The 14,782-nt window shown below is 36.6% G+C and overlaps 1 long non-coding RNA gene across 7 annotated transcripts in view; it reads left to right on the plus strand.

Moving 5' to 3' along the window:
* LOC102901880 overlaps positions 1 to 14,782 on the plus strand; it is a 222,595-nt gene that overhangs the window by 141,571 nt on the left and 66,242 nt on the right. For all 7 annotated transcript variants that reach the window (XR_006584933.1, XR_006584934.1, XR_006584932.1 and 4 more), the window contains 3 exons: positions 7,168 to 7,253; positions 8,786 to 8,880; positions 13,324 to 13,369. This is a non-coding gene — a long non-coding RNA (uncharacterized LOC102901880). The remainder of the gene's footprint in view (positions 1 to 7,167; positions 7,254 to 8,785; positions 8,881 to 13,323; positions 13,370 to 14,782) is intronic.

A 14,782-nucleotide genomic window follows, 5' to 3' on the forward strand; every position in this document is an offset into this window, starting at 1 on the left:
AATTTTTATTTTTTCGACACACACACACACACACACACACACACACACACACACCAGCTAAAGTGCAGAGGAAAAACTTTGCAGTGGGAGAACAGGCAGAATAAAAAGGTGACAAGGTAGCCATACCACCAAATTTATATCTGTCATCACCAGGACTTCTTTAACAGTGTTAACACAAGAGGACATCTGGTAACTTGCTCTCAGAAGAATAGTGTTCACTACTGTTGGATTCAAATCACAAATGGCTAATAAAATAGGAATGAAGTAATTGTTTTATTTCATTGATAGGAATAGTACTGAATTATGAGCCTTTCCTCTCACCTCTGGGATTGAAATTTTAGCCTGGAAGGAGTGTATTATTCCTAAAATTTTATGAATTTTAAAATTATGAGAACAAAGCAGTTATATGTTAAATTTGGTGCAAACCAGACCTAACTTATTTTCATTCATTAAAAATAATGAAAAAAAATATCAATAACCTTTAGATATTGGCAAAAAGACATAGAATAAATGGTAATCTTAAGAACCAAATGAGGCATCTAAATATAATGAAAAATTTTGGGGAGAACAATTAGGGGAGGTTACTCTAGTCAGATTATATTTTCTCTAACAGTAAAGTTTATAACTATCATATTTACTTTCTTTTTTTTTTTTAATTTTCTTTTTCAACGTTTATTTATTTTTGGGACAGAGAGAGACAGAGCATGAACGGGGGAGGGGCAGAGAGAGAGGGAGACACAGAATCAGAAACAGGCTCCAGGCTCTGAGCCATCAGCCCAGAGCCTGACGCGGGGCTCCAACTCACGGACTGTGAGATCGTGACCTGGCTGAAGTCGGACGCTTAACCGACTGCGCCACCCAGGCGCCCCCATATTTACTTTCTAATCCACTCCTCCAAGCATAACTGCCATATAATAGGTACTAAATGAATATTTTTTGAATGAATAGGTTTCCTTCCAATTTATGTAGTGCTTTAATTTGGAAATGTAATAACAGGAAATCACCCCATTTTTAGCTCTGCTGATTGGAGATTAGAACTGGTATTACAATAAACATGATATATAGTAGAACCAAATGCATTGATTATATATTACCTAAGACTCACTTAAATTTTCTGTATTTTATGTTGTTACTTGTGATATCTTTTTGTCAACATGCCTCATGCTAATTTAGGAGCAGTTACATAGCCTTACAAAAAAATATTAAGGCTCTTGGCTTAAAATGTTCACTTGCATTAAATATTATGTAAATTTATATGTTGGGATTAAGTGGCCTGAAGTTCAAGTATGTAAGATAAAATGGAAATAATGCAACCTACTGCAATCATATTGTGCCAATATTCAGGCAGGGCACAGAGAAAAGACACAACAGGTTTTGAAACCAATCAAATTAATCACAGCCTAAACTGAGAAATAGAGAGGGAAAGATTGCTGCTCATCAGGTCATGCTGCGCAGATGAAGGAAACAGATCTGGTCATCTGATAGCAAGGCTATAGATACAGAACTGGGGAAACTCTTCCCAAGTAACTAACTTCTAGTGATGTGTGGGTATTTCTGCAGCTTGAGAGCATGAGTTGAATCTCTCTTATAACCCATGGTATGTTTTTAGATTAGGGCTCTAAATACAACCCAAACCATGCAAATCTCAGATCAAGCCACAATTTATATACACAGCAAACAATACAGGAAAGGGAGGTAAATAGTGTGAAAGGGAAAACCAGAGGACCTGAGTAGAAGCCCTTGAGGTATATGAGTCACAGACCAATAGATAACAATTGTAAGCTTCTGCTTTTCCTTATAGTGTCATGTTGATCCCTTAAAAAACTTTTTTTTGGTGTCCGATATTCATCCAACTCTACTTCAAGGAGATAATTTAACTGTCTCGAATGCTGGCTGAAGGAACATGTAGGAAAAGGAATAAGGCCAGTACTCTTCGCCTATCAGCTCCAATCTGCTTTCCCCTTGAGTTCAGTGGTGCCATTTAAAGAAAGCTCTGAATGACATAATGTGTTTGTTAATAATAAGTTTTTACCTGTATAACAAAGCAGTGGTGACTAATAGTTGACTCTTAGAATTTGTGATTCTTAGATTCCATGTAACTTTGATTAAAATTTCTGATCTAATATTCTCTGTGTGACTTTGAGCACATTGCTTATTCTTTTTCCTCAGTTTATTTATATAATGGAGATGTTAACATCTACTTGATATGATTGCTATATAGATAGTGAAGTGATATATGTTAACTATTTACTGGAGTACTTTACAGGTAGAAGATGCTTAATTGGCTAATAGTATTTCTGTAGGCCACAAGATTCTCTTTACTATTTAAAATTGTTATCGTTTGGAAGTGGATGATTTCAAACTTTGGTGACATTAAATACATTTTCATGCTTTCTACCTTAAAATATGATATAAAATAAGTTACCACTAAAGAAATATTGGTAATTCACAAACTTTTCAGTCTTCAAAGTCTGACTATTTTGGGGCACCACATTACATAAGCCAAGACAAATACTTGTTCTGTATTTTAATGAGTGAAGCTGATATAACTTTTTAATGTAATGTATTTTCATGGCTCCTGTCACTGTGAAAGCCAAGTATTCAGAAGAAACACATTTAAAAAATAAATGGATATATGAATGCTTTTGGTCCCCCTCTCTTCTAGCCATGACAGACAAAGTGAGAGATTAAAGGAGAGATCAATATTTTGAGAAATGACACCTTAAATTAAAATGGCACTGTTCTCTTCCTTTCTTAGAAGTCCCTTTTATTGTAAGAGCCAAACACTTGTTATGAGTTGAATTGTGTCCCCTAAAATTTATATATTCAAATTGTAACTCCCAGTTCCACAGAATATGATTTTATTTAGAAATATGGTCATTGCAGATGTAATTAGTTAATATGAGGTCATACTAGATTAGCGTGGGACTCTATTTCAATATAATTAGTGTCTTTATAAACAGGAATAATTTGGACACAGACATGCACACAGGTAAATCACCATGTGAACATGAAAGCAGAGATTGGGATGATACTTCTACAAGCCAAAGAATGACAAAAACTTCTAGCAGGCCACCAGAAGCTTGGAGAGGCATATGGAACAGGTCTTCCCCATAACCCTCAGAAGGAATCCTGTTGACATCTTGATCTTGAACTTCTAGCCCCAGAACTGTGAGACAATAAAATTTTGTTGTTTAAGCCACCTAGTTCGTGGCACTTTGTTATGATAGCTCCAGCCAACTAATACAACTCCAGACTATTTACTGAGATATGAGTTTTGGAGAATTGTATATAAATCTATTTTAGACTTCTATTGCTATGAAACTAATGATCATAACTTAGCAGCTTAAAACAACACACATTTGTCATCTGACAGTTTCTGTGGGTCCAGAGTCCAGGCACAGGTGAGCTGGAGCCTCTGCTCAGGTTCTCACAAGACTGAATCAAGGTGTTAGCCTTGATTAGCATTCTCATCTAAAGGCGTGACTGGAGAAGAATCTACTGCCAAGCTCACTCAGGTTATTGGCAGAATTCTTTTCCTTGTGCTTATAGGACTGAAGTGTCCCCCAAACCCCAATATACATGTATATATATAGAATATTTTGCTGTTGAATGGGAGCTATTTTTAGTTCCTAGAGGCTATCTGCTGCTCACTTTTGGATATTCTTCTCTATAGTCAGTTTACAACAGGACTCTTTTTTCAAGGCTAGCAGGCCAGTCTACTAAGACAGAATCTTACATAATGTAAGATAATCATAAGAGTAATATCCCATTACTTTTGCCATATTCTATTGGCTAAATAAATTCACAGCTTGGGCCCACACTTAAGGGGAGGTAATTGCACAAGCAAGGAACTCATTGGAGGTTACCCTTGGGTGATTCGATCAAAATACCTAAAAAAAAAAATATATATATATATATATATATAATTTTTAATTTTATGTTTACTCTTTTAAATATATTTTTAGTAATGAGAAAGTGTAATCAGCCTTGATACACACACACACACACACACACACACACACACACACACACACATTCAACAATGGAAGCAGATCAGTTGTTCTATTAGAAAATAACCATAGCATTACAGAGGTTGCAATTCTATAATAATCAAATTCTGCAAATTCTGAAGATAGAGATATAAAGCTATATTTACCTGGAGGAGGTGAACTAGTACAAGTATAGTCAAGATATCCTAGGATGTCCCCTTACATTCTTCAAAAGATCCTTTAGTTTTGCAATTTCTCTCAATTTATGATTGATTATATTACCATTTTTCATACACATTTCTCATACACTTAAACACTTTTGGAGTACACTTGAAGTAAAAGTAAAATGTTTGTAATTATATGCGACAGAAAAATAAAAACATTTTAAATTCTAAGTATGAAGAGAAGGAAAAATAAAATTGACCAGAATTAGTGATGTATTTTTAATTAATTAATTCTTCCAATGAGAGATACAACTAAATATATTTAAGACATGCTCAAAGATGCTATTGTAGATGAAATTTGGGGATTTTAATTAAATATAGTTGATAAAATATTTTCAAAGTCCTAGATTTATCTATTCTGAAAAATATTATATATTGCAATTCAGTTATATTTTAAATATGTAGTACAAGTAAAATTGCATTCCAGTTAATACTACATTTTTCTAGGTACCCCTTCAATAGATAAAAGGGAAATTATTTCATAATTTAACTCAGTGATATGTGATTTGATTCTATGATAAGATGAAGTACTATATTCTTTTACTTTTGTTTCTTTAATCTTACAAAGTTCTTCCTGAATTTATATATTGATTAGATTAAATAAACATTCTGCAGAGTTAAAATTAAAGTATGTCTATCATATAAGAGGGTTGGTCAGCAGGGATTGGTTTCTAAATTCTACGTCCCCAGACAGCCATCAGGCAGCCAGCAGAAACATGCATTTTGAAACCATGAAGTCTTCAGTTTTTATCTCTGACATTACATTGAGATTCGACAGATGGAAGCCCAGCAGCAGACATGCAAAATGGATGCCAAATGAGGCACATATACATAGCAGAGTGGTGCCCTACCCAGGTGGTCATCTTCTCCTTTCCAAACCTTTAACATGGCTTACTCCAAACTTGACTATGCTGTAGCGATATTGACACATTCTTCAGTCATTGGTGAATGTCAGTGGGCTCTTGGCTCTCTGCATTAGGAACTTTAGCACGCTCTCTGCTCTGTACATATGTCCAAGTTGGCAGCCAGTTGGCATGGCTGCTGATGTGTCTCTATCTGTCAGAGCTCCTCATCACCTCTGGGACAGAGATAGACGATAGGAGTATGTCAGCAAGAATGTTACCATTGGCTGTGAAAATATGTCCAGGGAAATAAAAATTAGGAGGTATTTTAGAAGTGACTTGGCAAATTGTCTTTATCGCCTAAACCAAGGATCTACTTATCTTTTAGAATACAGGAAAAATTCAATTAAGGTAGGAAAAAATTAATGATAATTTTAGCCAAGAATTTAAATAGTCTTCAACAGTTAATGGATAAAACACACCTTGTGCAATTGAGCCAAAGAGAGTATAAATCAAGCTTATGAAGGACTAAAACAGTTTTTCTAACACAATATCAGGCAATGTATTTAAAAACAAACCAAAACAAAAAACCCTACTAGCCAATCTTTTCAACTGGGTAAAATTACAATAAAAGATTACATGAAACAGAATTATACAGATCTTCTAAATGTTCTATGTAATCAATTTTCAGACATTTTTAGAATGATGTGTATGTTTCTACATTCACATGCACATGTCTGTATTTCCCATTTGCCCTACACACTTCCCATGTAACACACAGCACCAAAACAATTTTGCTTCAAATTTGTCAGTTAACCCTGAAATAATTGGTTGAACTGGTTCCATTTTAAATTGACTTCTCCATCATCTTTTCATTTAAGTGATGAAAATTCATCTATGCATTTATACCAACAAATATTTACTGAATTCACTAACACCTGTCCAAACTTTTAAGCAGTTCCTCTGATTATGTGCCCTAGTTAATTTTATAAAATCACTATCCACTCACTCACTCATTCACCTGAGGCAAAAACTTGAGGATTATCCTTGATTTTTCCCTTTCACTGACATTTCACATGCAATCTGTTTTTAGTCTTCTTAATTCTATTTTGTACATACCACAGATTAGTCACCCTATTTCAGGTGTCAGTAGGTATTTTTCCCTATGTTTTCAAGTGATCATGAATAGAACTATAGAGCCCAGACTTTGTGAAATATACTAATGTCACCCTGTCTCATGATAGTAAAGATAAAGTTTTCACAAAAAGGATAAATGTTATAATTTTTAATCATCCTGCAGAGATCAATAATGAAATAGCAATAGAAATAGATACTGGGATAAATGTTGGAAGAAATTTTTCCTCTTGTATCTGAATGGGGGTAGTGGACAGTCACGTCTCATTTTTAGATGTGGAAAAGTTGTCAAAATGCTCTTTTTAAAAGTAAACATCTTATTTTACTGTCACCCCTAGATTAGGAATGGAAACCTTAACCTTGGCTTTTTGTAGTGGCCCTGACAGCATAAAAATAACAGAAAAGAGTAACCTGAATCCAGGACAACATCTCTGCTCTGTTGCAGGTCAAGGGGATTTATCTGAGTTCCAGTTTGATGAATCATGGAAAAAAGCCAAGAAAATAAGCAAATAAAGAAAAATGAATAGCAATATAATAATTCTTTGGGGATTCTGGGGCACAAAAAAGGAAGAGAGGATTGGATTTACCTAGGCAAGTTCTGGCTCGGGATCCTGCCAACAGTTTATTGGCTTCACTCCTATGTAATTGCAATAGAATTTAGTGGTTACAAATATGAGATCTGGTGATAGGTTCTGTGGGTTTGTGTTTGAATCCTCCTAATCATTATCAAATAATTTAACTTCTCTAGGTCTCAGTTTCCTCATATAAAAAGAGAGATAATAATGATAATACCCATTTGTGATGGTGTGATGAGGTTTAAATGAGATAACACAGGTAAGCATTTAGAATATCCTTAGACATAGAGTAAGTGATAAATAGATTGAAGAGATATATTATCTATGATTGTAATCCATATCAAATAACTGAAAGTGTGACTTATACTGACTTTACTTCCACATTCTATCTTGCCTCCAGGTTGCCTTCTCTGAACTATCCTTCACCATTGACAGAATTGACAGAATGTGCTTTTTAAAACCAGAATTGATTATGTCATTCCCCAGGTTAGCTTTCTTCTGGCACTCTTTATACCTTTCATTTTAGACCAACATTTCTCACCATAGAATTTAAGTAGGGTGACCATATGATTTCTCATTTAAGCTTAGGAATAATTACTTTGGGGTGATAGGCATAACTGAGGTTTATTACAGGTAGACAGGGACGTATCATTATTGTGGATATGAAGTCTTTTTGTGATCTTGTTTTCAACCTCAGCAGTTAGTTTCTGGTCTTCTGCTGCAGCCACTCAGACTCACTAGCAGCCTGTAAGCTATCATGCTTCTCTGTGCCTTTGAACATGGGGCCATGACAGTCTTCACTTTCTTCTCTCCATTTTCTTACCATAATTATGCTTGTCACTTTAAGCCACTGAAGAATCCTGGAAGTCTTTCTGGATTCACAAATTCTAAGTCATTTGTGTGTCTGTATATAATATGTGGGTTATCTTTATCATTATAATAATGAAAAAAAGAGTTGCCAGGTATATATCTTCTATGCCAGTTACAATAGTACCAGAGTATGTGCTTTTTCTAAACAATCCTGCAAAGTAAACATATATTTTCTGTTGTTTAAAGATTAAAACAAAACAAAACAAAAACAAAAACATAAACAAAAACAAAGCCCTGGGAGGTTAAGTGACTTGCTGAGTTTGATAAGTGGCAGAGGCAATATTCAAGTTCAGATTGATCTGTATCTAAGCCCATCTTTTCACCGAATTGCCCTCTCACCAAAACAGTTACTACAAAGAATTGCGATGAACATATATATCGTCTCTCCATCTATGTTACAGATTTCTTGAAGGTTAATACTATTCCTTACTCATTTTTTCTTTTAAAATTTCTTATAGGCACATGATAAGTATAGGCACATGCTAAGCATCTAATAAATATTTGATAGATGAATGGATTGCTAAATTTTGACCGATTCAATGACTCTGTAAACAATAACCAGTTTTTCTCAGTTCAAAGTCATCCTTCCCAAGTTTTCTGTCTTCAGACACATTCTTAAACCTTGGAGTGCTAAAGTTCTTGGGGCTCAAGGTTTTGAAACCTGAAGCCAGCACTGGATTAAAGCATTTACACAAAAAAATCAAGGCAAACTTACACATACAGCAAGGCACAAAGGCTTTATAGGAGGATGATGGATCAAGTTAACAAAACATTTACTACATAATACAAGAGGAGTTTTATGTAAAGATTGCCTCTATTGTTTTGTCTCAGAATTAACCAGAAATATCCTTTTTCAAAAACTTTCTAAAATCATTAAGGAAATGGCAATTGTGATAAGAATAGGAAGAGGAAGAATGAGAGACAATTTTGGAGCATAAGGTTACTGTGGAGGAGGCCAGATCTTAATGGGATTTTAAAGCAGGGGACTTTGGCTAGCTAGATGACAGTATGGCAAGACTGACAGTATGGTGGCACTGGGAGTCTGGTAATTGAGGAAGGGAGTATCAGGTCATGAAAGAGGCAGTGGCACAGAAAAGTGTTTAGTAAGAAGCACCATACATAACCCTCACTGTTCAATTTTGTTTCAGACTAGTCCTTACCTCCTGTGAAAACCCAGGGGCAAAGTGAATCTGCCATTTGACTCATATTCCTGTCAACTTCAGGGTGACTGCTACAGACACAGGTGGGACATCTCACTGTAGAAAGAAACTGTGCAAGGATACTTTATGACATGAGCAGCTGTGCATGCCCACAGTTTGGAAGGGCCTGTGCAGATCAGTCACCTTTAATGTTTTGGGTTTAAAAATGTTGAATTCTTACTGTTCTGTCTCAACAAAATAGAGGAATCCTCCCAGTCTTTATGTCTATTTCAGTTCTATCTATATTTACCTATACGTAGAAAAAGCCATGAAAACCCAATGAGATTCAGTCCAACATGGAGAGAATCACAATTTAGATGGCTCAGAGATGACTTCCATAAATTAATGCTCGGAGTCCTGAAGCCTAGATTCTATTCTCAACCCTGCCATGTGACCTTGGGTAAATCTCTTGGCCTTTTAGTGTTTCTAGTTCCTTAGGTTTTAAATAAGGACACTGTGAGAGGAAATCCCAAAGGTACTTTCAAGTTGTTTATTTATTTATTTTGAATATTTGTATTATTCCTAACAAAGTTAGAATTGCTAAAAGAACATGGAAATCTGGAATCAGCTAAATCTGAGTTAAAATCCTTAAACCACCACTGAGTGACCTTGGGAAAGTTATGTATCCTCTCTACAGCTAATTTGTCATCTGGAAAATGGGAATAATATTGCTGACCTTGCAGGCTTGCAATGACCATCAAGTGAAATTAAATGTGAAGCTGACAGCATATCACCTGCTGCATGGAAGATATTGATAAATGGGGGTAATTATCAGAAGATTTTTATAGGCAGAGGGAAATATCATTTCCTATGAGAGACATGTCAGATGGGACACTCAACTTACTGTTTGCATTCCTCACCCGTAAAGGTGTCCGTGAATTGAAATTAGCATTGTGTGTGAGCCTCATGGGATTCAAGTGTTGCTAAGGCAACCACTAATTTCCAAATCAGGGTAAATAGTTTCACAGAATGTACAGTTTCCTTTAACAAATTGGATTCCAGTGAAGGGCACACCTTTTCTTCCCCTGCTGCTTTGTAACCAAGTTAGGGCTGTGCACCTGCAGCTCTATGTGCCAGGGGCTGCTTTCATCTTCTGCCAATGACACTCTGAAGGGGAACAGCCAGTAACAGAGATCCCTGAGCTCTGTCAGCTTTACCCAGTCTTTACCTTTTGTACTTTGTCAAGTTGTAGTCACATTTCTTGACTCACACAGTAGGGCACTGAAACAGCTCCTTGGCACATTCATGTAATAGACTTCCAAGCAAAGATGCCAAGCGGTTTGCAGCCATCTCGTTCTGCCTTCTCTTCCCCACTCTGCAACTATCCTTATTTCCCCTACTCACTCATATGAATTCCTGCAGAGAATGAACCTATTATTAAGCCGGCATTGCCTCTCTTGCTATATTCTTGTGTTAAATTAGTCCTCTTCATTGTTGCAAATAATAGGCAACCACTTATATATCAATGAAAATTCACTGCACTGCTGTGGGATTATTTCAGTCCTCGGTAAAGTACACATTCCTGCCATTGTTTATGGGAAGTGATTTTAAGTCTCTACTGCTTCATTTTAAATGTTTTCTTTTGGGTGAGGTGGCCAATATTCTGCATTTACTTAGCATATTTTCTCCTTTAACCCCTTGGACTAGTGGCTACTGTAACAGGACATCCTTTTTGCAATAATTCATAGTGTTGCCTTCTGCTTTTGAATATGCCAGTAGCAAAGCATGAAGAATATAGTAAAAATTAATAGAAGTATGTTAATTGCCTTCCTTAAGAATATGAAAAAAAATTATGATTATTTAGTCTTTTCTGGTCAAGTTTTGAAGTCAGAAAAAACCTCACTAGCTTTTTCACAGCTCCTTGAGGAAAAGGCTTGACCAGTCACTTTCACTGAAGTTGTACCTTATGACAGCCACACTGCTAGACCTCTCATGCATACTACCTCCTTTAGAATTCAAAATAACTCGGGGCGCCTGGGTGGCGCAGTCGGTTAAGCATCCGACTTCAGCCAGGTCACAATCTCGCGGTCTGTGAGTTCGAGCCCCACGTCGGGCTCTGGGCTGATGGCTCAGAGCCTGGAGCCTGTTTCCGATTCTGTGTCTCCCTGTCTCTCTGCCCTTCCCCCGTTCATGCTCTGTCTCTCTCTGTCCCAAAAATAAATAAACGTTGAAAAAAAAATAAAAAAAAAAAGAATTCAAAATAACTCTGGAAAGTACACATTATTGTGTCCACTTTACCAGTGTGGAAACTGATTGGAATTTTAAAAGATCTTACATTAAAAAAAAATCAATTTGGAAAGCTCATGGATCCTTGTAGTGTACCAAAATTGCTGATATAATCCACAAAGCAAAACATTTCTCGCCATGCTAGAATATACAAACTAACTATATTGTACATAAACAAAAATGTATATATTTAGCTTAAAGAATAATGATAAAGTGGACACACACATATATATGCACTGCTGCCTTAAGAAAAACGACCTACCATCCTAATGTGCCTGTCCTGGGTTTATTGCCCCTTAGATCTATACTCTGTATCTCAAGAGGGAAGGACTTTGCAGGTTACTTGACCCCAGTTCCCTTCCACCTGTGGTAGGGCAGTGCGAACCATTGCAGGAGATGGGAAGGCAGGAGGAAGAAAGAAACCAGGGCACTTTGTGTCCCCGACCTTGTCTTAAACACACATGTGGGGTAACTGTATATTCTCAATGGCTGTTGAATAGGTCCTGTGGTTCCAGTCTGGGGTCTGGTAATACCATCTCCCCTTTTTTCTTTGGCCTAGAGATGATAGTGGAATCCTGCTTTTTCTAGTGTCTGCCCTACCTCGCTCTCTTGTATTTGATTTCTCAGCTCTTTAATCACTGATGTAAGTAATTTCTGATTAAATTTCCTGTAATACAAATTCTTGACATGGTTTCATTTTTTAATGTTTAGATCTTGATTAATGGACTTTAATGCCCTGTGTGCTCCTCCTTGATCGCACTTCCCATGGAACCCCAGAAATAACCACTATTCTGATTTTTAATTTAGTATTTTCTTGGTTTTAATTGTTGGTTTTGTAACCTATGTGTCCTTAAATTATATATATTCTTTTTTACTTTTTCAGTTTTTCACTTTATGTATTTATTTTGAAATGTCTATATATTTTGAGAGAAAGAGAGAGACAGAGACAGAGAGAGAGAGTGAGAGAGCATGTGTATGAGTGCATGAGCCAGGAAGGGACAGAGAGAGAGGGAGAGAGAGAGAATCCCAAGCAGGCTCCATGCTATCAGTGCAGAGCGCAATGTGGGGCTCAATCCCATGAACCACAAAATCATGACCTGAGCTGAAATCAAGAGTCAGATGCTCAACTGACTTGAGCCACCTAGGTGCCCCCAGTTTTTCACTTTATGTAAATGGAATCACACAGTGTGTTGTCTTATATTACTTTCTTTTTCTCCCTCAACAATGTTTTTGAGACTTGTCACAGACTTTGAGTCTGGAGTTCTCTCTTGTCCAGCCAAAGACCAGACACAGAATTTAATAAAAGAGAGGCTAATGTCCGGGAGGAGACAGGAGCCCCAAGTAAGGGTCCTTGGTCTGTATTTATTAGGATCAGAAGGCTTACAAATGTGAAGAAGGAGACAGTGAAACAGTGATCATTAACTAATGTGTGTGAGAGAAAAGGGTTTTAAAAGATATGTGGTGTTAGGAGTTTGGGTCAATACAAAATGAAATCCTGGTGCCAAGCAGATGGTTGTTTACAGCAGCAGCAGGCACCAGGTGCTGTGTCTGTTGATCTTAACTTGTCTAGGGGATAAGACAGATAGACAATGCTACCCCAAGGTTGGCAAGGCACTTTTTTTGCTAATTAGCAAAAAAAAAAAATTAGAGCAATTTCACTCTGCTGTGGCAGTCTTTCACCTTGTTTACCTGTTTACCTATTCTTGAATGCTTTCATCCTGTGGAAGCGGCTTCCTGCTCTACATTTTTGTTCTGTTCTGGGGGGCGCTTTCACCCTGTGGCCACTTTCTGCTCGAAGCCTTGTTAACCCATTGGTGCAAGTTTAGGAAATTCCTAAACTTATTCCCCACAGAGACTCATGCATATTAAACATGTATCAGTTCATTAATATTCTCTGCAGCATAGTATTCTACAGTATGAAATTTCACCATTTATTCATTTTACTGTTGAAAGACTTTTGTCTGTTTCAAGTTTTCACTCTTATGAACATGTTACTGTGAACATTTTGGTATGTGTTTCCTGGTACCTACATGCAAGAGTTTCTCAGGGACATAAATCACATAAATATTCAGGCTTACTTAATAATACCAAACTGTTTCCCAAAGTTATTGTACCAATTTGCCCTTCTAGCAACAGTGAACAAGTGTCCAGGTTATTCTAAATCCTAGCCAGCTCTCAGATTTATTGAGTACTAAAGATTCAAATGAAGACAAAGTCTATATAACATATCTAAATAAGCTATTTTCTATACTTTCTTACAGAGGGATGTTCTTGGATTGATAATTTTTGCCAGTCATGAAAGTAAATGTAAGTGTTTCTGTGGTTTCTGTGTATAAAACCCTTGTTTATTTGTAGATTAGAAAACTCCCATAGATCATTACAGTCAACTTTTCGTGTTATAGAGGTTAGGTGATTTGCTAAAGGTGGCTAGCTAGAGGAAAAGAGGATTTAAATTTGTGACTCTCTGTAGATCATGTTTGACTAAGCCGCCAAGATGAAGAGAAACAGTAAGGGGAATACCATTCCAGATTGAGATTCTAGGCCACGTAGTCATAACTTGCTGAGGAGATCCTCCAACAGGTTGTATAACTTTTATAGCCCAATGCCCATTGAGAGAGCAAAGTGAAGAGATGAAGAAAAATATTTCTTTAGAGAAGTTTGTTGCATTCTGATAGTATTCCCACTACCCATAGGAGAAGGGAATAAAGTGCTTTTCTGTCACTTTGTACTGAATCTGAGGAACGTCAATGGAATGCCTTGGAGAGCTCTACTTGGGTTGCTTGCACGATGGATGGCACCAACTCCAATCCTAGAAAATCATAAAGGCAGAGGTTGTAGCTGGGCAGTTGCTCTGATGAGAGTGAAGAGAAGTGCTGCACTGGAAGTCACATTCACTCCACGTGTTGTCAAGTTAGTGGATCTATGGACTGAAAGTGAGCTTGAGAGATAGCTTTGTGCTAGGTTTGACTTAAAGGACCATGGCACCTGGTTAGAGAGCTGAGCAGCATGGATTGTCTGAGGTTGAGGATGGAGAAGTAAGCAACACCACAAAGAGAGTCATTACTATGTCAGGTGAGCAACATTTGGAAGTTCCAAGAGTGTGTGGATAAGGAGTGGGTGGTGTTTTACAAAGAACCTACAAAAGAAGTCCACAAAGGAAATATTCATTTTTCAATATACACCAAGACTAGCGAGCACCAATTCCAGATCTCTTATGTTCCAGTAACCAGTAAAGTAAGATCTTTCTTGCTCTTTCCCTGGCTCTGCCTCTTACCCTTTCTAGTTCCTACAGGAGCTGAGGGACGGATGGTGGGAAGAGGAGGAAGAGCACAAAATGAGGAAATAGAGAAAAAGTCAACCACATGTCCTGTGGGGTCTAACATGAAGAATGCTAGTGCTGAGACAGAGCACAACTTCAAAATTAAATTAATTTCTCAGTTTTGCTATTATAGTTACTAGACAACTTAATTACCTGAATTAAAATGTTTTGTGAATAAGAATGACAGAACTTTTGAAAGTGAGGAGAAAAATCATAGGGAAAAAATGGCAGTTTGAGTATAAATAGTTACCTCTTCTCTATCTGAAACTCCCCCCATATCTTCAGCGAATATATATATATATATATATATATATATACACATATATATGTATATATATAAAATACATATAATATATATGTATATTTTGGTATAATAAATATATGTATATATAATAAATATG

The sequence above is a fragment of the Felis catus genome, chromosome C2 (assembly GCF_018350175.1).
Source record: "Felis catus isolate Fca126 chromosome C2, F.catus_Fca126_mat1.0, whole genome shotgun sequence".
Taxonomy (NCBI): Eukaryota; Metazoa; Chordata; class Mammalia; order Carnivora; family Felidae; genus Felis; species Felis catus.